This window comes from Saccopteryx bilineata, chromosome 6, assembly GCF_036850765.1.
Source record: "Saccopteryx bilineata isolate mSacBil1 chromosome 6, mSacBil1_pri_phased_curated, whole genome shotgun sequence".
In the NCBI taxonomy this organism is placed as follows: Eukaryota; Metazoa; Chordata; class Mammalia; order Chiroptera; family Emballonuridae; genus Saccopteryx; species Saccopteryx bilineata.
In genome coordinates, this window is record NC_089495.1 from 198,191,144 (window position 1) to 198,212,687 (window position 21,544).

Genomic DNA, 21,544 nt, shown 5'->3' on the forward strand with positions numbered 1-21,544 from the left:
TTCACCAGGGCTGAACTCACCGTCTTCCTCCTCCACCCAGCTAGAAGAGCTCCACCCTGGACATCTTCCTTGCTGTCATTTCTTATTAGTTCAGCTGACTGCATTTCAGTAATCCATCGATTCTCTCCCCTGCCCACACACCTATCCAAGTAGGCATTATCTCTTGCTTGTATTATTAAAATACACTCCTAACAGGGGTGCCTGCTTCCATTCTGGTCTTCACACAAACTTCTCACCGCAGGAGCCGAAGTGATCTTTTCAACACAGAGATCTAACCATCATCCCTTTTTCACAGTACTTCCCATCACTCTTAGTATAAAATTCAAAACTTTTAGAGTAGCTGCCAAGGCCCTGCATAACCTGCTTAATTCAACTGTGATGTTTGTGAATTTTGTCATGGACTTTTACCACTTCCACTATTATTGCTTAATATTTAAATTGATACCCTTCTTTATTTACCTTCAACCTAAATAATAATATTTATGAAATAATAGTGTCTATGAAATAATTTACAAATAAATACAGAAAGTGTTCATCCATGGACCATTGAAACCATCTTGATCACATCTACTGGTAAAAACTCTGGGATTAATTCTTGTGAATTAAAGCTTTAAGGCACCTCCATCTCCCCTGATGAAGGGTGGGGACCTCATTTATCATGCTTAGCGCTCCATCCTGAGTACCTTTCAACAGAGCCTACAGAAGAGGTGTGTAATCAACAAGTGAATGCAAAAAGAAAAGAGAAGACCTTGATGTAGTTCAGGACCCTGGTATCTACTGTCCCCTGAGGCCTTATTTCACACCGATTCCTGTACCTTTAAATACCTTCCATCTTTTGTTTGATGGAGCTCTGATGGGTCACTTAAGACCAAGAACTTTAACTGATGCAATCTTAATCTACACTTGATTCTTAGGCACTCTCAAGGCCTATATTTTCCCTTTGGCCCCAGCCCTGGGCCCCTCCATGTGATGGCACCTGGACACCTGTTGGCATTTTGATCTTGGACGCTGGCACAGTCTCGACTTTGCCAGTTCTTGGGCAGCAGCGTCTTCCAGCAGTTCTCCTGGCCTGTGGTGCCTTGCTTAAGGACCTGCCACTCTTTCAAGAATTGGGCACCCTCAGAGAAGAGCCTGCTTGATGCCCCAGAAAGAAGATTCAGGCTGGCAATCCCAGAAACACCTTTTGCCTGCTGGTAATTTTACAGCTCAACAAAAACTGAGATTTACAGCATGAAAACAAGAGAACCAACAGGAAAGCTGGCAACCTTTGAATCGTGGAATGAGAAGAGAGGCAACATGGATGTAGGAGCCTGGCTTATAGCTCAGAGCAAGAATTCAGTCCACTTTCACATTGGCTTTCTGCCAAAAGACACCCTTTCTTTGATGAAAACATTTATTCATTCAACCAATATTCCCTGAGGAATGAGGGAGTGGGAACTGTTGTAGATAGGTACTGTGCTGAGCTCTTAGGATACAGATATTAATAAGACCTAATCATCATTTTGTAGAAGCTCCTAGTCTGATAACAAGATAGACATTCCCCAACCATTAACATAAGATACAAAGAATAACAAGCAAGAGGTGGCCGGCCACAAGTTTCTATGGGAACACTGGGGTGGGGGAGGCACATCCAACTCACCAGTGGCCGTGGCAGGAGGCAGAACTGGGGAAGCTTTCAGATTGATGCCGTTCTTGAAAGATGAGGAGGGCTGGCCCATGGAAGAGAAAAAAGGCATTGCTGGAAGAAGAGCATCCTATGCAAAGGCAGAGTCGTGGGCATTGGCCAGGATTGAATAGAGGGAAATGAGAAGATATACCAGATAAGGAGTCTGGGAAGGCAGAGAGGCCTCCCCAGGGACAGCAAAGCTACTGCAAGGTGAGTTAGGGCAGGGGTTTGAGCAGACTTGAGAACAGCTATGGTTTGGGAACAGTTTGGCAGAGCTGACAGTAGAGACGGGAGGATTACACAGGAGGCCCTTGGAGACCATTGAAAGTATTTTAGAAGTGTCATTAACCATGGAATGACTGTGAGAATGCAGACTGTGAAGGGGACAGAGGCTACTGGCCTGCGCCCAAGGAGATGTTATGACAGCAGCTATCTCTGAATCTCCCTCTTCTAGGCTATGCTCCTGGGCCGTTGTGCTGCCGTGCAGATCCAGCTGCCTCCAACTTGAGAACCAGTGGGCAGGGGAAGCAAACAGGCAGGAACCGGGGCTCCAGGAAATACTGGAAAATTGTGGGAGTGAAGGAATCCCCAGGCTGACTCACCATGACTCTCCAAGAAAATAGAGCAGAAGTGGCAGCCTCACTTAATAAACAGCAGGTGACAGTTTAGCTAAGATCAGGTTTTGAAAAGATCTACCTGCTCATGCCCTCAACAAACCCCCAACTCCTCTGTCCTGTCCCCTCCACCTTCCTAGAGCCTGGCTCATTTCAGTGTCTTCTCTTCTTCCTGAATAGCTACATCTCCACTTGCTTCCTCTCCCAATTTTCCCCCTTGACCTTGCTAAAAATAACATCCCATATTAATTGATGACTTACCATGTGCTGTGCCCTATACCAGTGGTCTCCAAACCCCAGGCCGCGGACCGGTACCAGTCCGCAGAGAAAGAATAAATAACTTACATTTATTTATATTTAAGTCTGAACGATGTTTTATTTTTTAAAAATGACCAGATTCCCTCTGTTACATCCGTCTAAGACTCACTCTTGACGCTTGTCTCATAAGTTTGACAATTATATTTAAAAATACCACAGTTTTTACTCCAGTCACATAATTTTATTTTGTGCATTTATCCATCCCATCCTAAAGGCCAGTCCATGAAAATATTTTCTGACATTAAACCGGTCCGTGGCCCAAAAAAGGTTGGGGACCACTGCCCTATACTAAGAGCTTCACCTACATTATTTCTCAATAACCATAAGATATATGTACTACGTGTGCTACCATTTTACATACCAGAAAACTGAGGCTTCAGAAGATTAAGTTAAATTGCCCAAAGTCACAGAACGGTTGAGTGGTCAGGCTCTGATTTGAACCCAAGTAGTCAGACTATGGAACCCAGTTTCTGAGTTCGTGTACTGCCTCCCAAATCGTCCTTGGGTCAGTTTCCCTCACCTTCTTTGAAATATTTGGAAAGGACTATCCACACTTGCTGCCTTTTCTGCCTTATTTCTCATCTCTTAAACACTGTTGATGTGACTTCCATTCTAATCAGAAACTTCCCAGTTTCCAAATAGAGTAGCCTTATTCTCCCCAACCTTCTTGCAGCACTCAAGGATGTGGGTCCTATTTGGCTCAGATGACCTTGAATTCTCTTCATTTTCCTCCTACATCCACAAATTCTATTTTTCTGCCTTCTCTTCTTCTCCCAGCAGAATGTAATTATTCTGAAAGTTTCTGTCATCACCTTTTTCTCTACACCCTTCTTCATGGAAGCTTTATGGATTCTATATTGACTTCTTTTTTTGTTTTTTTTTTTTGTTTTTTGTTTTTTTTTTTGAAGTGAGAAGCAGGGAGGCAGAGAGACAGACTCCTGCATGTGCCCAACCGGGACACCCAGCATGCCCACCAGGGGGTGATGCTCTGCCCATTTGGGGCATTGCTGTTGCAACCGGAACCATTCTAGCGCCTGAGGCAGAGGCTGTGGAGCCACCCTTAGTGTCCGGGCCAACTTTGCTCCAATGGAGCCTTGGCTCCATTGGGAGGGGACGAGAGAAATAAAGAGAAAGGAGAGGGGAAGGATGGAGAAGCAGATGGGCGCTTCTCCTGTGTGCCCTGACCGGTAATCAAACCTGGGACATCTACATGCTGGGCCGACGCTCTACCACTCAGCCAACCGGCCAGGGCCGTATATTGACTTCTGTAGATAGCTTCTCAAATGGATGTCTCTAGCCCTGACTTCTTTTGGGAGCTATTAGAAATATCTACCCATCTGCCTATTGCACGTGTCCACTTGATGGCCCCAGAGTCCTCTGCTCCTGAGTTGAACATTTTCCCTCCTCTTCTATGGTTCTTGCTTGGCGAATAGCTCTACTTATTCCCAGTCATGCAGGCTCAAAGCCCAGGAGCCTCTTAAGTTGACCTTATCCTCCATGTTCCATTGTGGCTACTACCTCTGACTTATTTCTATAATTATCTCTCCTTCCTTCCCAGGGTTCTCATTGCACCAATTGTAAGCCAGGTGCCATGCCTGGTGCTAAGGATTTAGCCATGAACTTGACAGACAAGGTGTATGACCTCAAGGTCTAGTAGGTGGGACAGACACATAAGAACAAGTAATTGCCACTAACTCTGATAAGTGCTTTGGGGATAAAGTACAGTGTGTTTGCTATAGGGGCCCTTTAGAGGAGCTGCTATCCCCAAATTGAGGAGTCCAACAAAGCTTCCAAGTGGAAATAACATTTAAACTGAGACCTGGGAATGGGAAAAGAACTTAGCCAGGTGAAGGCTAGGGAAGATAGAGAAGGCAAGTGATGAGATGAGCAATAAAGACAGAGATCAAAGACTTGGAAATTGGATAGAGTATGACTCATTGGGGAACTACCAGTAATTCCCCATGGCTGCGGGTTAGAGTGTGAGAAGGGTTGATGCGAGATGAGGCTGGAAGGGTAAGCAAGGCCCAACTCATTCAAAGTCCTTTGGTTAAGGAGTTTGGAATTTATCCTGAGACCAATGGGGAGCTACTGATGAATTTTGAGCAATGGAGGAAAATAATATGCATTTCAGTAGCAGTTACCTACAATGTAATAAATGGATCTGAAATGGTTAAGACTGGAGGCTTGGTAGAGCACAATTAAGAAAGTTGATGTGCCCTGGCCGGTTGGCTCAGTGGTAGAGCGTTGGCCTGGCATGCAGGAGTTCCGGGTTCAATTCCCAGCCAGGGCACACAGGAGAAGTGCCCATCTGCTTCTCCACCCCTCCTCCTCTCCTTCCTCTCTGTCTCTCTCTTCCCCTCCCGCAGCCGCAGCCGAGGCTCCATTGGCTCCATTGGCCAGCAAAGTTGGCCTGAGCGCAGAGGATGGCTCTATGGCCTCTGCCTCAGGTGCTAGAATGGCTCTGGTTGCAATGGAGCAACGCCCCAGATGGGCAGAGCATCGCCCCCTGGTGGGCATGCCGGGTGGATCCCGGTCAGGCGCATGCGGGAGTCTGTCTGACTGCTTCCTCGTTTCCAACTTCAGAAAAAAAGAAAGAAAGAAAGAAAGTTGATGTCATTTAGGCAAAAAAATTATAGTGATGGTGGCCCTGATCAGCAAAAAAGTCACAAGGATGGAGAACAATATAGTATATGCATGTGAGGGATAGTCATGACATCAGGTTGTTGCATTAGTGATTGATTGTATATGTCAGAGAAAGGGAGAGGGGAGGAATCAAGGATATGGATGGACATGTCATTCACAAAGGGGAGGGGGAACACTTGGGGACAACCTGACCTGCGTCTGGGGAAACATAATGAGTTCAGCTCTGTGTTTTTGGATGGAAGTGTCTGTGGGTAGGCCAGGTCAAGATACCTAATTGGCAGTTGTATACATGGGTCTGAAGCCTGGACACCAACAACATCCAGGTAGTACCTGCAGTAGTGAGACTAGATGAGGTCATTTCGGAGGGCCTAGAAGGAAAGCCCTATCTATCTATCTATCTATCTATCTATCTATCTATCTATCTATCTATTTTTGTGGCAGAGACAGAGAGAGGGACAGATCAGGACAGACCAACAGGAAGGGAGAGAGATAAGAAGCATCAATTCTTTATTGTGGCTCCTTAGTTGTTCATTGATTGCTTTCTCATATGTGCCTTGACGGGGGGGGGGGGGGGGCTACAGCAGACCGAGTGACCCCTTGTTCAAGACAACTATTTATCTTTTTAATTTTTAATTTTAGCAAGAGAGGAAGGGTGGGGGGGAGAGAGAGAAAGAGAGAGAGAGAGAGAGAGAGAGAGAGAGAGAGGGGAACATTGATCCGTTTCTGCATGTGCCCTGATCAGGGATCAAACCATGTAACTTCTGCACTTCAGTATGATGCTCTAACAAACCAAGCTATCTGGCCAGGGCAGGAAACCTTGTTTTAGGCAAGGGCCTAAGTTAGAAAGTAAATAGAAGGTGAGTAAGTGGAGGATAACAAGTTTAGACAAGTTGTTCAAAGGTTTAGCTATAAACAAGGGAATTAGAGTACCCTGCGGTTAAGAGGGTGTTTGTTTGCTTGTTTATTTGTTGGTTCTATGATGGACAAGACATGCTAGTAAGAGGCTTGTTAATTTCTAGCTCAGTGCCTTTTGAATCATCCCAACCCCTCTGAGGAAGTGCTAGAACAATGGGCTGATGTGTCAGGAATTCTAGATAAGAAGAGAGGTCCCTCTGGAGGAGACACTCCTCCTTGCCTCTTAGAGGCCACAGGCTGCTTGAGACCTCACCTCCGGGCTGATGATTGACTCAGAGAACTTGTTTTTCTGGATGGCTTATCCAGGCCCCCGAGGATGTTCTCCTCCCATAGGGCAGAGTCCAGCCCTACAGAATCTGTCTCTGCCTTCACAGGATGCAGCTGCAGGTGCCAAGGCAGGCAGGCAGGCAGCAGGACAGACGCCAGCCCCGTGGTGAGCCAGAGGACACCCAGAGCCCCGGGGATGGATGTCCCTTCTCAGATTCTGCAATGTGGTTAAGTGCCACTAACATTTTCTGATGTCTGCTTGGTGCCAGGCCCTGGAAGTAGCTCTGTGATGAAACGGAAGGGGCCTCAACCTGGAGGAACCTGCAGTCCAGGAGATGGAGGTAGACAAGTAAACCATCAATTACAAGACACGGCCTACCAAACCGGGCAGACTCTTCCCTCTGAGATCAGCCTTAAGGGTTTGATGGCGGAAAGCTGAAGGCTTTAAATTCTCCTCAAGACGCAGAGCTTGGCCCTCCTGTTATTTTGGGAAAATGGGAGCACAATCTATTTCAAATTGAATTTTTCTTTCCCTTCTGCGGACTTCTTTTCCTTCCTGGTGAGCGTGTGGATTCAGGACTGGGAGACAGAGCATGCAGACAATACTTGCAAGTCTAGCCTTGGGATCCGCAGATTGAAAGCAGGTGAGGCCACCATTGCCGGACGTTGGAGAGCTGCTGGGCTCAGTGCTCAAATCTCTTCTTTTTTTTTTTTTTTTTTTTTTTTTTGTATTTTTCTGAAGCTGGAAACGGGGAGGCAGTCAGACAGACTCCCGCATGCGCCCGACCGGGATCCACCCGGCATGCCCACCAGGGGGCGATGCTCTGCCCATCTGGGGTGTTGCTCTGTTGCGACCAGAGCCACTCTAGCGCCTGGGGCAGAGACCATAGAGCCATCCCCAGCGCCCTGGGCCATCTTTTGCTCCAATGGAGCCTTGGCTGCGGGAGGGGAAGAGAGAGACAGAGAGGAAGGAGAGGGGGAGGGGTGGAAAAGCAGATGGGCGCTTCTCCTGTGTGCCCTGGCCGGGAATCGAACCCGGGACTTCTGCACGCCAGGCCGACGCTCTACCACTGAGCCAACCGGCCAGGGCCAAATCTCTTCTCTTTGTTCTCTTTATTCACTATCTCATCCATTCTTGTGGCTTCAAATACCCATTACATACTGAGGAGTCCTACATTCACAGCTGGAAAGCAGGACCTTGCCCCCTGGCCTCAGATGTGCCTATCCAGCTGCCTACCCAACATCACCGTTTGAATTTCCAATGGGCTTCTGAAACACACCACCTTACACCAAGCTTCTGTCTTTCACCCCAAATTGCGCCTCTTACCCTTGGTCTTCCTTATCACAATCCATAGCTCCGCCTAAGCCTCAGACTCATCCTTGACTCTTCCCTCACCTGACTACCCCTCTGTCTAACTGTCAGCAAATACAGCGGACACCACCTTCAAATATCCAGACGCTAAACATTTCTCACCACGCCTTCCGCTTCTCCTTTAGCCCAAGCCTCCATCACCTCCACCTGGTTGAATGCAGGAGCCTCCCAGTCAGCATCCCTTGTTTCCGTGCTTGTCTTCCCGTGGGGCATCCTCAGAATAAGTGATTCTTTAAAGCCGTGATCCTTTGCAAATGTGAGATCTTGTCAGTCCTCTGCCCAAACCTCCCCAGTGGCTCCCATCTCACTCAGGGTAAATATTAAAGTCCTTACAATGACCCCCAGGCCCTACTGGCCTCCCCCCACCCCTGGCTCCTGGACCTCACTGGCTCCTGTTCTCCACCTCCATCACCAAGTGCAGCCAGCACGTACCTCTCCCCCTCCAGCCTCAGCACCTTTGTGTTTGAGGACCTTTCCACCCAGAACGTTCTCCCTCAGCATCTCCATGGCTTACTTTCTTACCTCTTTCAGCTCCTTCCTAAAATACCTCCTTTTCAGTGAGTCTTTTTCTGACTGCTCTATTTAAAATCACGATCCCCTCCCTCACTTCCTACCTTTCGACCCTGCTTTGTGTGTCTCTGAGGCGTGTTTCCGTATTTAGTCCCAAAGTACTGAATAGTGTACCTGTTTATTGTTTATTTCCCTCCTGCTTGAATATAAGCTTTATGAAGGCAGGGATTTTTTTTTAAATCTGTTTAGTTTAATGCTGAATTTCTAGCATTTATAGCAGTGCTGCGCACACATGGGGTGCTCAATGAGTACTTTCTGAATGCAATAATGGGCTGCAGTGAGCCCCTCCTAACTTGTGTTAGCGGGGGCCTGGAATGGGCCAGGAAACTCCTTGGAGTGAGTGGTACATTTTTGCAGATGAGACTGAAGATTGGAGAAGCTTGAGTACCCTGCCTCTCTGTTCCCATAGCAACCAGCGCAGTCCCTAGCATTCCGCACTATCATTGTATTAATACATTTCCTCACTGGATGCAAGACTTGTGAGCTCAAGTAGCATCTCTTCTCACTCACTGTGGCATCTCTATCAACCAACAGAAAGCTGGGCACATGGCTGGTGTTTAAGAAATACTTGCTGCATGAATAAATGAGTGAAGTGGCCAAATCAGGATACGACTGCACCATCCTTCCATAGTAGAGTCTCTGCCTCTGCCCACTCCACCCTGGGGTGTCCCTGTGACAGCCAAGGGACAACAGTTAAGAGTTCTTCCCTCTGGCCGAGTGCCTTCTTGCACATCCTCACCCACAGAGCCGGAAGTACTTAGGTGGAGAACGTCGCACACAGGTTGACGTTTTTTCCCCATCACACCAGGCAAACAGAAGGAATATCCCATTCAATGGGACACCTCTGACACAGTTCCCCAGACACGCAGTCAGGGTCTCTTACTTCCTCCCACCCTCCTCATCTGCAGTTGACCCCACTGGTGCCCCAGTCTTCAGCTGCTGGGGTTGGGCTGCCTGCCCATCCATCCACACACCCAGCCTTCTCGGGGCCACAGTGATCACTGAGATGAACCCCCGCCCTCATCCTCACCGCCCCACTGTGAGTTGGCTTGGTTCTCTGAGTCTTCATTCCAATTCTCTGCTTTGCCTCTTCTTTCTAGACTCTTCTCCACCCCCCAAACCCGTGTCTTAGGTCCATGGAGGTAGCTCACTCTACCCACGGCTGATTGCAGGACTCTTGTCTCATCCTTTCTCCTCTCTTGGTCCTTCCTTTCCCTATACATATCAGTAATTCTTTTTTGTTTTGTTTTGTTTTTGTTTTTTGTATTTTTCTGAAGTTGGAAACGGGGAGGCAGTCAGACAGACTCCCACATGCGCCGACCAGGATCCACCCGGCACGCCCACCAGGGGGCAATGCTCTGCCCATCTAGGGCGTCGCTCTGTTGCAACCAGAGCCATTCTAGCACCCGAGGCAGAGGCCATAGAGCCATCCTCAGTGCCCGGGCCAACTTTGCTCCAATGGAGCCTTGGCTGCGGGAGGGGAAGAGAGAGACAGAGAGAAGGAGAAGGGGAGGGGTGGAGAAGCAGATGGGTGCTTCTCCTGTGTGGCCTGGCCGAGAATCAAACCCGGACTCCAGGCCGACGCTCTACAACTGAGCCAACTGGCCAGGGCCCGTATCAGTAATTCTTAAAGAACTGCAAAGGTGGGGGGAACTGATAAGGACTATGGGCCCTTTTCCCTCCAAAAAATACGTATACTCATAAATACAGCACTCTGCTTTGGAACTCACGGGCACCTGAATTAAGAACTCCTCCTCTAAGTGGTCTCTCTTCTTTTTCTCCCCTCCCCTCTATTTCTGGCTGTTGTCGGTTCCCAGGTCGGCCCACCTGGTCTTCTTTCAGAAGCAGAAGCCTCTCCTGGCCGTGTTGTCACCAAATACCATTGTTGTGAAAGTAGCTGGGAGATTTGTACCATTTTTCTCACGCTTCAACTGATTTCATCCTCTCAACAGCGCTCAGTGGATGGAACTATTATTACCCCATTTCTACAGAGAGAACAGCTGCTCAGTTAGGTGTTTTGCTAACCCTGCCCAGCTCTTAAGTCCGGGGTCTCTTTCCTCAGCACCACGGTGTGCGGCCTATCATAAACCGCTGCTGTCTTTGATGTTTCCTACCTGAAACCTACCTCCAAACCTATGTTATTCTTAACTGCTGTTTTTTTTTAAAACTCTTCCCTCCTGAAATGCGCCTCCTCCATCTCACCTCCCCCACTTCTCTGAAGCTCCCTCTTTCTCCCCCATCCATGTTTTCAACTGACCGCAGGTGGCTTCTTTGCAGTTACTTGAGCACATGTGAGCCATGCACAGTTTCATTTCCTCTTCCACTGGCAGCCCAGCTGTGCTCATCTCTGAGATCGTTGCTGGCTCTAAATGGGGCCTTTTCTTTTCTTGATTTTTGAAGATTTTTATTTATTGATTTTTAGAGAGAGGAGGGGTGGAGGGAGAAGCATAGGAAACATCAACTTATTGTGCCTTGACCGGGCAAGCCCTGGGTTTCAAACCGGCAACCTCAGTGTTCCAGGTCAAAGCTTCATCCACTGTGCCACCACAGGTCAGGCTCCAGCCTTTTCTGACAGAAGGCCTTGGGACTTCTGGGACTGCCATATCTGAAATCCAGCTAAGAGGAAGAGAGGGGCCACCTAGCTGAGCACCTACTTTGTGCCAGGTCCCATGCATGGCATGGGGACACAGAACCTGACATATAAAGGCTTCGGTTTCCAGATACGTCCAAGTTACCAACTGATGGACACCTGGTGGCTCTAAGACAGTTGATCCAAACTCATCTGCCGCCCGTCTGTGGATGGTTAGGGGCCTCTCCGCAGCGCGGCTAATCTTCAGCTGCCCTCCAAGCCAGCGAAACTGCTGCTTGGACCCTGCACGAGAAACACCTGGCTGTCGGTTAACCTCTTCCTCCTTAGCTCAAATCTCAGACCAGCCTGGTCGTTTGAGTTGGGTTAATCACAATCACACGTCTGTTCTTGTTGTGAGAAAAGTCATCCATCATCCCAAAAGCAACTTCTAGAACTGTTTGCCGAACTGGAATATACACACAGCAATGTGCACACATCAAAAGAACGCACATTGGCAGATTGTGAATTTTCACCAACCGAACACATCTGTGTAACCTGCACTCAATCAAGAAACAGAATATGCCAGCCCCCGAGCCCCCCCCCCCATGTTTCCTTCCTGTCATTACCCCCGACTTAACCGCTATCCTGATGACTTGTAACAGCACAGATTGGTCTTGCCTGCTTTTGTCCCACAAAAACCATTTTGAAATCGACCCTCCTCTCGTTCACCCCCCCTAGACATACACAAATTTTGATTGGTTGGTGATTGATGGATTCAATTAGTCATTGACCAGATGTTGGCTGCTTATAAAATAGATCAAAAATCTTCTGAACTCTGAACCAAGGGCCTGGAGCCTGAAAGGGGCTTTGGCTGTAAACTGACCCTCTGCTGGGCCTCCAGAATCCCAAAGTGTGTTCTTAATAAAGGGCCCAGACCGTGTCTGCATACATATCTGATCACTTCCTCTAAAGTTCAAGTTCTCATGCCACCGATGCTTTGTTTCTTTCTTTCCTCCTTTCTTTCTTTTCATTCTGAAGGAGGGAATTAGAGGCTCCTCCCCCCAGAACTCCAGCCTTCATCACGCCTAGTGATGGAGAAATCATCATCTTGTAGGGCGTTTTCCAGGCAGATCGGGCAAGTTCGCTTTAAACTGTTAAAAACACACAGGATCTGGCCAGGTGGCGCAGTGGGTAAAGCATCCACCCAGCATGCCAGAGGTTGCGGATTCAACCCAACCCCTGTTCAAGGCACGGAGAAGCAAATGATGGGTACACACGAAAATGGAACAACGAAGTGAAACAATGAGTTGAGGCTCTTTCTCTCTTTCCCTTCTTCTATCTCTTTCAAAACAATGGAAAAATTATAAAAGTAAAATAAAAGAACCACTCACACACACATAAAACCCAGAAAAAAAAAATCTTTCTTATTTGAGTTCAAATATGTTGTAATTTTTGCCTACTGACTCCAGTTCTTCCCTTTGCAGCTTCCCAGAACTGGTCAGTTCAATCAGGTTTTGAGTGCCTCCTCTGTGCCAGGCTCAGAGGTGCATGAGGTGGGCACCCTGACCCCCAAGTCCTTTCTGTGGGGATCCCAGAATTGACTGGGTGAGGGATGTAGCTAAACCAGCATTTAGCAAGGGACATTCCACCGGACACTGATCCCCAGCCATGCTTCATGAAAAAGGAGCTCTGAACGCAGATGAGTTGTATAAATGCGACACGCTCTGTGGTCAGTTTCTAGTGTCACATCGTACATCAGGCAAAGTAAGACTCAGGGTGGCGGGTGGGGGGAGGGGCTGAATCATAAAAACCCTGTTCCACTTTGTCAGTGTTTTCAAGACCTATTTGACTTCAAATCCTCCCCCCCTCCTTTTTATTTCTACGGAATGCCTATGAATATTTCTTAGAATTAGCGTCTCCCAGAACAGGATGCAGATCGGTTAGCTTTAAGCATCCTCTACAACTACGCTGCCCAACTCTGCAGTTACTAGCACGTGGTGACACTAAGCTCTTAAAGTGTGGCTGATCCAAATGGAGATGTGCTGGGACTGTTAGATCTATACTGGATTTTGAAGTCTTAGTACAAGAAGAAAAGAAAATATAAATAATTTTTATACTGAGCATCTGTTGAAGAAATATTATTATTTTTTTAAATTTTATTTATTTATTTATTTTTTACAGAGACAGAAAGTGAATCAGAGAGAGGGATAGACAGGGACAGACAGACAGGAATGGAGAGAGATGAGAAGCATCAATCATTAGTTTTTCATTGCGTGTTGCAACACCTAGTTGTTCATTGATTGCTTTCTCACACGTGCCTTGACCGTGGGCCTTCAGCAGACTGAGTAACCCCTTGCTGGAGCCAGCGACCTTGGGTTCAAGCTGGTGGGCTTTTGCTCAAACCAGATGAGCCCGCACTCAAGCTGGCGACCTCAGGGTCTTGAACCTGGGTCTTCTGCATCCCAGTCCAATGCTCTATCCACTGCGCCACCACCTGGTCAGGCCAGAAATACTATTTTTTTTAAAGATTGGGTTAAAACATGTTAAAATTAATTTCCTCTCTTTCTTTTTACTTTTTATTTATTTTAATTTTTATTTTTTTCTCTTTCTTTTCTTTTTTACTTTTGACATGTGGCTACTAGACAATGTGTAGGTACCCATGGGGCACACACTGCATTTCCATGGACGGGTGTGGCTCCAACATTCTGCGCTGGTGGCGAATTGGTTGGCTGATAAGGGGGCATATGAGGGGAAGGGGGTGGGTAGTCCAGGGGAAGAAGTGCCAGGGAACTGTGGGAAATCACTGGAGTGACAGCTCATGCAACTTAACAGAGGGTATAGTCAGGAAGTGGTGACTAAGCTGAGACCTGAAAGATGAGAAGGGGTGAGCCAGGGAAGGTAATATTGTTACCAAGGCCCTGAAGCGGAAAGGGGAACTGGGAGTATTCCAGGACATCGAGGCTGGGGGTGGGAGGGCCGGGGATGGAGGGAAATGGAGGAGGTAGGACGTGACTCAACCTGAGACCAGGGTGAGCAGCGAGGGCCAAGATTTGGGGGGGGGGGCTGAGGCATTTTCAGTTGGGTAGGATAGGAAGATTTGCATTTTAGAAAAATTACTCTGACATTTGGGTGGGGCAAAGATGGGCATAGGGCTAACCTGGAGGCAGAATGGCCTATTCAGAAGCTGTGGCATGCTCTTGGAGTGATGTGGAAGTCTGGACTGTGCTCCGAGCCCTGTGACGACGGAACTCCAGCGTCTGGGAAATAGAGTCGGAGGTGGGACCACTGGTCCAGGCTGCTACTTGGAGATGGGACCAGGGGAGAGGGTGGAGTTGATACCCTGGTTGCTGAGTAGTGAGGCTGTGAGGGGAAAGCAGAGGTCTGTAGCTAGAGCTTAGGCTTGTTCAAGTTGAGTTTGAGAAGCCCGTAGGCTATACAAGTGGGGATGTCCAAGACAAAGTAGGTAGCCGGGTCTGGAGCTCAGAAGAGAGTTATGGGGTGGAAGTAGAGTTGGCAGAAAACATCTCCTTCCAGCCCCGGGTTCCTCGCAGGCGGAATGGGGGCGTGGTCTACTTTCCACAGTTGGTGTGAGGATTAGACGATGCAGCATGCTGAATGTGCCTGGCACAGTGGAGGCTCACTGTAGGTGCTCCGAAGCTATTAGTTCTTTGTTTCAGAGGGTCTGTTCTTCCCATTTCCCACGTGGCCAAACCCAACAGCTTTGCGGTCCCCGCAGGACCCACACCTGTGATTTCTAAGCTCCCCGTGCCGTGATGGAGAGATGTTGCGGGGGAAATTTGCGGGGAAACGGGATGACGGCAGTTTTCCCCCGCCTGGGCAGCCCTAGGGTGGGAAGGGAGTGAGCGCTTGAGACGGCTCAGTGGAGGAGGCTCGAGTCTGGGAGGCCAGAGGATACAGTAAGTCCTCACTTAACATCTCCGATAGGTTCTTGGAACTGCGGCAAAAAGACGTATATAATGAAACCAATGTTACCGTACGCTGGTTGATATAAGCAAGAGATAAGTTCCTACAGCAGAATCTCATCCACTTTGTAACAAGAGACATCGGAGGAAACGACGTTATTCGAGGACCTACTGCCTGCTGCCTGCCCTGCCCCTGCCACCAGCAAATTAATAAACCCTGCCTGTTCTAAGCCTCCGTTTCGCCACTGAGGCTCAAGGAGGGGCCTGCCAGCTGGGCCCTGCCCTGGTTCTGTCCCTGCCTTCTCCTTTCTCCCAGAAAGCCTCTTCCCTCCTCTTGACCCCTAGAAGACATCACTTCCTTGAAGACTTGGCTCACTCACTGAAGGCCTCCTGGCGGCTCCTTCCTGGGGCGGAGGGCCAAAATCCTGAGAAGATTGAGAAGAGGCTTTGGGACTGGGCCAGGCTGGGAAAACAGGAAAGATGACGAACCCCATTCCCCCCACCCGCTTCTAGGGGTTGTTTATTCCAGTGTTCCCTCAGCTGCGTTTTCTGGCTGCACAGTAACCCTCGACTGTCCCCCTTGCCCAGCCCCTGGCCCTGCGGCACCTCATGCACCCCTCGTTCTGCTGCTCACGGGACGGGCCTGCCCCTGAGTCCACTTGGCCAACTGCGCCAAGCTCCTGGGAAGCAGGAATGACTCAGATGTATCTTAAGTGAACCATGTTCCATGGCAGGAATGGTCCATTCACACAAGCCTCTTCAGCTTCCTGAGATAAATAATGTGCTTCCCATTTTCAGCCGTGGAAACTGAGTCTCGGGGAGGTGACCCCAGTCACCCGGTGTGTTGGTGTTGGATCCGGAAACAGGGAGGGGCGGAGATGAAAAGGACGTCTTATCCGTGAAGAGTGTATCCTTTGGAGGCTGAAGACCCCCTGGCTTGGTTTGGATTTGGGTCCTGCCACTTCCTGCCTGTGGAATTCGGACAGGATCCTAGTGGGAGGCAGCATGAGGCGGTGGTCAGGAGCACAGGCTCTGAGGTCACACGTCAGTTCCACCGTCTGCGCGTCTGTGACCTTGGGCAAGTTCTTCGCCTCTGTGCACTTCAGTTTCCACAGCTGTAAAACAGGATAATTATAGCTCCTACCACATCGACTTGCTGTGCGGATTAAACGTGTTAATCCATGTGGAACACTTAGCACGGTGTCTGGCCCATGGGCCAGCCCTGTTCATGTCAGCTCGGGTATGACCGCAGACCTCGCTGACTCTGAGCACCACCTGTCCCCCAGCATGTCACTCGGCGCCGTGGTGGCTAACTCAGCCCTTGACGCATGGTAGTAGGTGCTTACCGGCTTGCTGACCGAAGGAATGGCTGGGAATTGATTCAGTTCCTGAAAACAGGCTTCTGACCACGTGTGGGAGTAGGATTCTGAAGGAAGACCATTTTCAGGAGTTTCCCAACCAACCAGTGAGTGACTGCTTTTTTGCACGCTAGTATGAACTTTAAACTATTTCCAGACTGCTCTTTCCTCTCTGATTACAGAAGAAACTTATGCTCCTTGTGAACTGTACAAATGTCATAGGGAGAGTTAAAGTCCTAAGTAAGCCTTCTGTTTCGAAAGAAGTTATGTTATTTATCCGAGGCATGTCCTTGCAGACTTTCCCTGTACTGATCCTAGTGTTCGAGCCCCGCTGTGCGCCCCACTCTGTGTTAGACCCTGCAGAGCCTCTGCAGAAGTAGAAATGACTGTACCTTATGGGCGGGCACGATTGGGGTGGGACGTGGAATTTCAGGGAACACTTAATCAGCAATTAAAGTCACTATTGTACCAATGACTCATTTGCTCGGCATGAACTTAACATTTGGGGCTCTGGGACCCGGAAATGAGAGGTCAAGGTCCCGTGTGGCTTTGGAGGGAGATCTGAGATTGACTCAGCGAAGAGCTGCTCTTGTGTTCTTGTCCCCTGATTATGTGCATGTCAACCAAGCCTCAGAGAGAGGGAAGAATGGGTGATAGAGACCCGCTGTCCCAGATTCCATGTTCCTATCTCAATCGCTGTGTGTAGGGAACTGAGCCGAAGGAACCGGGCAGGCTGGGCTTGTCACAGGTGGTTTCTGTGACCTCGGGCAAGTCACTTCCCTTCCTCAGAGTCTCAGGTTCCTCATTTGAAGAGTGAGGAGACTTTTCCTGCCTTGAAAGTCACATTTTCCCATTCATCCATTCATTCATCCATCCATTCATTCATTCATTCATTCATTCATTCATTCATTCATTCATGGTATCTTCTAAGAGTGTACGAGGATTACTCAATAAACGTAGCCATCTAGGAAAAAAAGAGTTGGATCTTGTGGTGGATTGTTCAGCAAATATTTACTTCCCCCAGCCCTTCTCATTGTGGGAGGAATATACTTCCCCACTCTGTTGACATTGAACTTAACCACGTGACTTGCTTTGGCCACAAGAATATGTGTGGAAGTGACAGGAGCCAGCTCCAAAACACTGAGTGTTTCCATTCCTTTGTCTTCAGCAACTGTCCTTGGCCTTGAGAATCTCAAGTCCCCAACAGTGGGGCTCCTTCAGCCTGGATTCAGAGTGGAAGACCCTGGAGGCAGCCTGCATGCCACCTAGAGCCTGGAGCCCAGCCCAGCCCAGGAGAGTTCCTGTATGTGCCCTGACTGGGGATCGAACTGGCAACCTTTGTGTATCGTGATGATGCTCCAACCAACTGAGCTATTCGGCCAGGGCAACCCCTGGGTCATCCTTTAAGGCTCAGCTTAAACACCACCTCTTTAGAGAAGCTTTCCATCATTCCCCAAACTAAATGAGGCCCTTCTTGTTTCACCTTCCCCATTCTTCCCTTTCTTCAACTCTGCAGCATTTGCACATCTGTAATTAGATAGTTAATTGTGCATATGTATTTCCATAATGGCTGTCTCCAAAGCCCCATCAAGGCTGTGACCACATCTGTCTTCTTCACCATCTTATCTCAAGCATTTAGCTAGTGCCTGGTACATCAGAGAGCTCAGCATATCTGTGCTTGGACATCGTTTGAAATAAAAAATCACATAAGGCATGATTTTATTATAGGAAATATCCAGAATAGGTAAATGCATAGAGACAGATAGCAGATAGGTAGTTGCCAAGGGCAGGGGAGAGGGGGAAATGAGGAGTGACTATAAACGGGTGTGCAGTTTCCTTTCGGGGGGATGAAAATGTCTTGAAACTTGACAAAGGTGGGGATTGTGCAAAATTGTGAATGTACTAAATGCCACTGAACTATATACTTTAAAATGGTTCATATTCAATTATGTGAATATCACTTCAATTACAAAAGGGTATAAAGTATTGCTTTTTCCTTCCTTCCTTCCTTCCTTCCTTCCTTCCTTCCTTCCTTCCTCCCTCCCTCCCTCCCTCCCTCCCTCCCTCCCTTCCTTCCCTCCTTCTCTCCCTTCCTTTCTTCTTTCTTTTTTATTTTTTGTTCAAAGACTTTTATCTCGTCACCTTTCTTAGGTTCAGACTAGTACCTTTGGCCTCAGAGGTGGTTTTTTACAATGGAAATGTAGAAAGAATAAATAATGTTAGCTTTTTTTCCTTAAAACTTTTTATTATAGAAAATTTTAACTATATACAAAAGTAGAGAGAATAATATAATAAACCTGCTTGTACCCATCACTTAGCTGTGTGCCCATTTATCTCCTTCCTCTATTGGTTTTTTTAAAAATTGATTTTTAGAGAGAGAGGAAAGAAGGGGGAGGGAGAGAGAGAGAGAGAAATCAATTTATTATTCAACCCATCAATATACTCATTGGTTGGACCTTGCATATGACCCGACTGGGGGTTACACCTACACTGGCGTGTTGGCATAACGCTCCCACCGAGTTCCCTGGCCAGGGTTCTCTTGGGTTATTTTGATGTGTGTCATCATCATACCATGCGTCAGACATCATATCATTTCATCTGCAAACATTTCCTTATGCCTCTCTAAAAGATAAGAACTTTAAATATGTAACCACACTACCCCTATTATGTGTAAAAAATCAAAACAAATTATCAAACATCCAGTGTTCAAATAGACTCAATTTTTCCAGAACTTTAAACCATGTATTGTGTTTGTTTGAGTCAAGATCCAAACAAGGTCCATATATTGCACTGACTGACATGTCTCTTAAGCCTCTTGTCATCTAGGTTTTCTTCGGTCTCTCTTTCTCTAAGCATCGGAGGTGGAATAGCCAGGACTTGGAGTGATTCTCCCTTTCTGTCTCCAATGTATTTCTTGAAGAAATGAAGTATTTATCTTGTAGGGTTTCTTGTCTCCTAGATTTTGCTGACTGTATCCCTGTGATGTCATTTAGTGTATTTCCCAACCCCTTTATTTCATGTGACTAGTATCTTAATAGGTTACATTTATTTATTTATTTATTTAGTATTTTTCTGAACTGAGAAGCAGGGAGGTAGAGAGACAGACTCCCACATGCGCCTGACTGGGATCCACCCAGCATGCCCACTTGGGGGCAATGCTCTGCCCATCTGGGGCATTGCTCTGTTGCAACAGAAGCCATTCTAGTGCCTGAGGTGGAGGCCATGGAGCCATCCTCAGTGCCCGGGCCAACTTTGTGCCAATGGAGCCCTGGCTGTGGGAAGAGAAGAGAGAGATAGAGAGAAAGAAGAGAGGGAAGGGTGGAGAGCAGATGGGCGCTTCTCCTATGTGCCCTGGCCGGGAATCGAACCCAGAACTTCCACATGCCAGGCTGACACTCTACCACTGAGGCAACTGGCCAAGGCCTACATTTATTTTTGGCAAGACTATTTCACAGGTGACTTTGTACCTCTCTACAAGGAGGCACACCAGTTATCTTTGTCTCTCTGTCTGTGAAATTCCTAGACATTGATGATCATAGTTTAAATTTATGGTTATTTAAAAGGCTTCAATATACAAAATGCCAAATCTTAATTCTTCAATTTTTTTTTTTTTTATTTACAAGCAGAGATACCTCTATCAAGTGAAACTTCCTCTAACCAATTATCTGGTTATAAGATCCAGTTCATATAGGAAGAGTAAAAAAAAAAGGTGTATTATTTCCCTTTATTTAGCAATTTTTGGAATGATGAGTCACTTCCCTAACATGCTCAAAGGAAATCCAGTGAGATCTTCTTTCTTTCCTTCTTTCTCTCTTTCTCTCTCTCTTCCTTCCTTCCTTCCTTCCTTCCTTCCTTCCTTCCTTCCTTCCTTCCTTCCTTCCTTCCTTCCTTCCTTCCTTCCTTCCTTCCTTCCTTCCTGTTCGTCCCTCCCTCCCTCCCTCCCTCCCTTCCTTCCTTTCCTTTCTTCCTTTTTTTTTTTTATCATAAACTTACAGATTTGAAGCTTTATTGATGCTCAGATTGTCTCATCCTGGGTCAGCTAGAGTTTCTTCTAATTGGTTTCTGAGCCCTTTTGACACAACTCTCTCCCTTCCTTGCTTTCAGGAATGGCGAGATGTTCCAGGTTCATCGAGTACGTTCTCATGCTCCAGACCTTGAACCAGCCATTTCTCCAAGGAGGACAGAACAACTCTCTCCCTTCCTTGCTTTCAGGAACGGCGAGATGTTCCAGGTTCATCGAGTAGGTTCTCATGCTCCAGACCTTGAGTCAGCCATTTCTCCAAGGAGGACTGGTTCTCTCATGGGAATGGTATTAAGCTCTTTCACCATCTTTTCTCTAGGGGTGCTCAGAGCTATTGCATTACTAGTATTAGTAATTGTTTATTGAGTTATTTTTTTAAAAGAAAGGAGGGGGGGTAGGGAGAAGCAGGAAGTATCAACTCATAGTAGTTGCTTTTCGCATGTGTTTTCACTGGAAAAATCCAAGGTTTTGAACCGATGACCTTGCACTCCAGGTCAATGCTTTATCCACTGCACCACCACCAGGTTGGGCATCAGTGATTGCTTCTAAACCTTTTCAATAGATAGAGATCGGAATATCAATATTTATGAGGTCTTAAGTTCACACTGATATATTTATATATTTTTTTACCAGCAGCAGCTGGTTTTTATTTTTTTTAAGAAAATGTTATTAATTTAAAAAACATTCTAAGGGCTTCAATAAGATTCTCAGCAATGATTATTTTTGAGATTTATGAGATTTGAAGCATAATTATAAAAAAGACTAAAAACCAAAGTATTTATTCTTACTTTTTCCTATTTAAAAAAAACAACACATCCAGACGGTTTGTCACATCAAGGAAGTTCAACACGTTGCCACGGCGCAGCCCCGTCACCCTCGGAATGGCCGTCCCCTCTCGTGGGGACAGAGCACCACACCGAGGACAGCGAGGTCTCTTCAGCTGGTGCCTTAGGGTTTTCCTCCAGGTCTGGCTGGATGGCCCCGGACTCAGACAATTTCCACTCCAACTCATGCATCGTCAGGTTCATGCCCCCAAACACTAGAGGTCCAATAAATCGAGCCTTGATGTCACCTTCGAAGTGAACAGATCTTGCGGGCAGACTCCTATCAGGACACTTGGGTACGCATAAAGTGGCTTTGACAGACTTTTTTTTTTCTTTCTTTTTTTTTCCCAGAGACAGAGAGTCAGAGAGAGGGATAGCCAGGGACAGACAGACAGGAACGGAGAGATGAGAAGCATCAATCATTAGTTTTTCGTTGAGCGTTGCATCACCTTAGTTGTTCATTGATTGCCTTCTCATACATGCC

At 47.3% G+C, this 21,544-nt stretch overlaps 1 long non-coding RNA gene across 1 annotated transcript; it reads left to right on the forward strand.

The window, feature by feature from the left end:
• The first annotated feature begins 15,879 nt into the window (after positions 1-15,879).
• LOC136308583 (uncharacterized) lies at positions 15,880-21,238 on the forward strand. Its single transcript, XR_010726129.1, has 4 exons — positions 15,880-16,322; positions 17,384-17,518; positions 20,320-20,455; positions 21,057-21,238. It is a non-coding gene; the product is annotated as an uncharacterized lncRNA (long non-coding RNA).
• Positions 21,239-21,544: the final 306 nt, after the last annotated feature.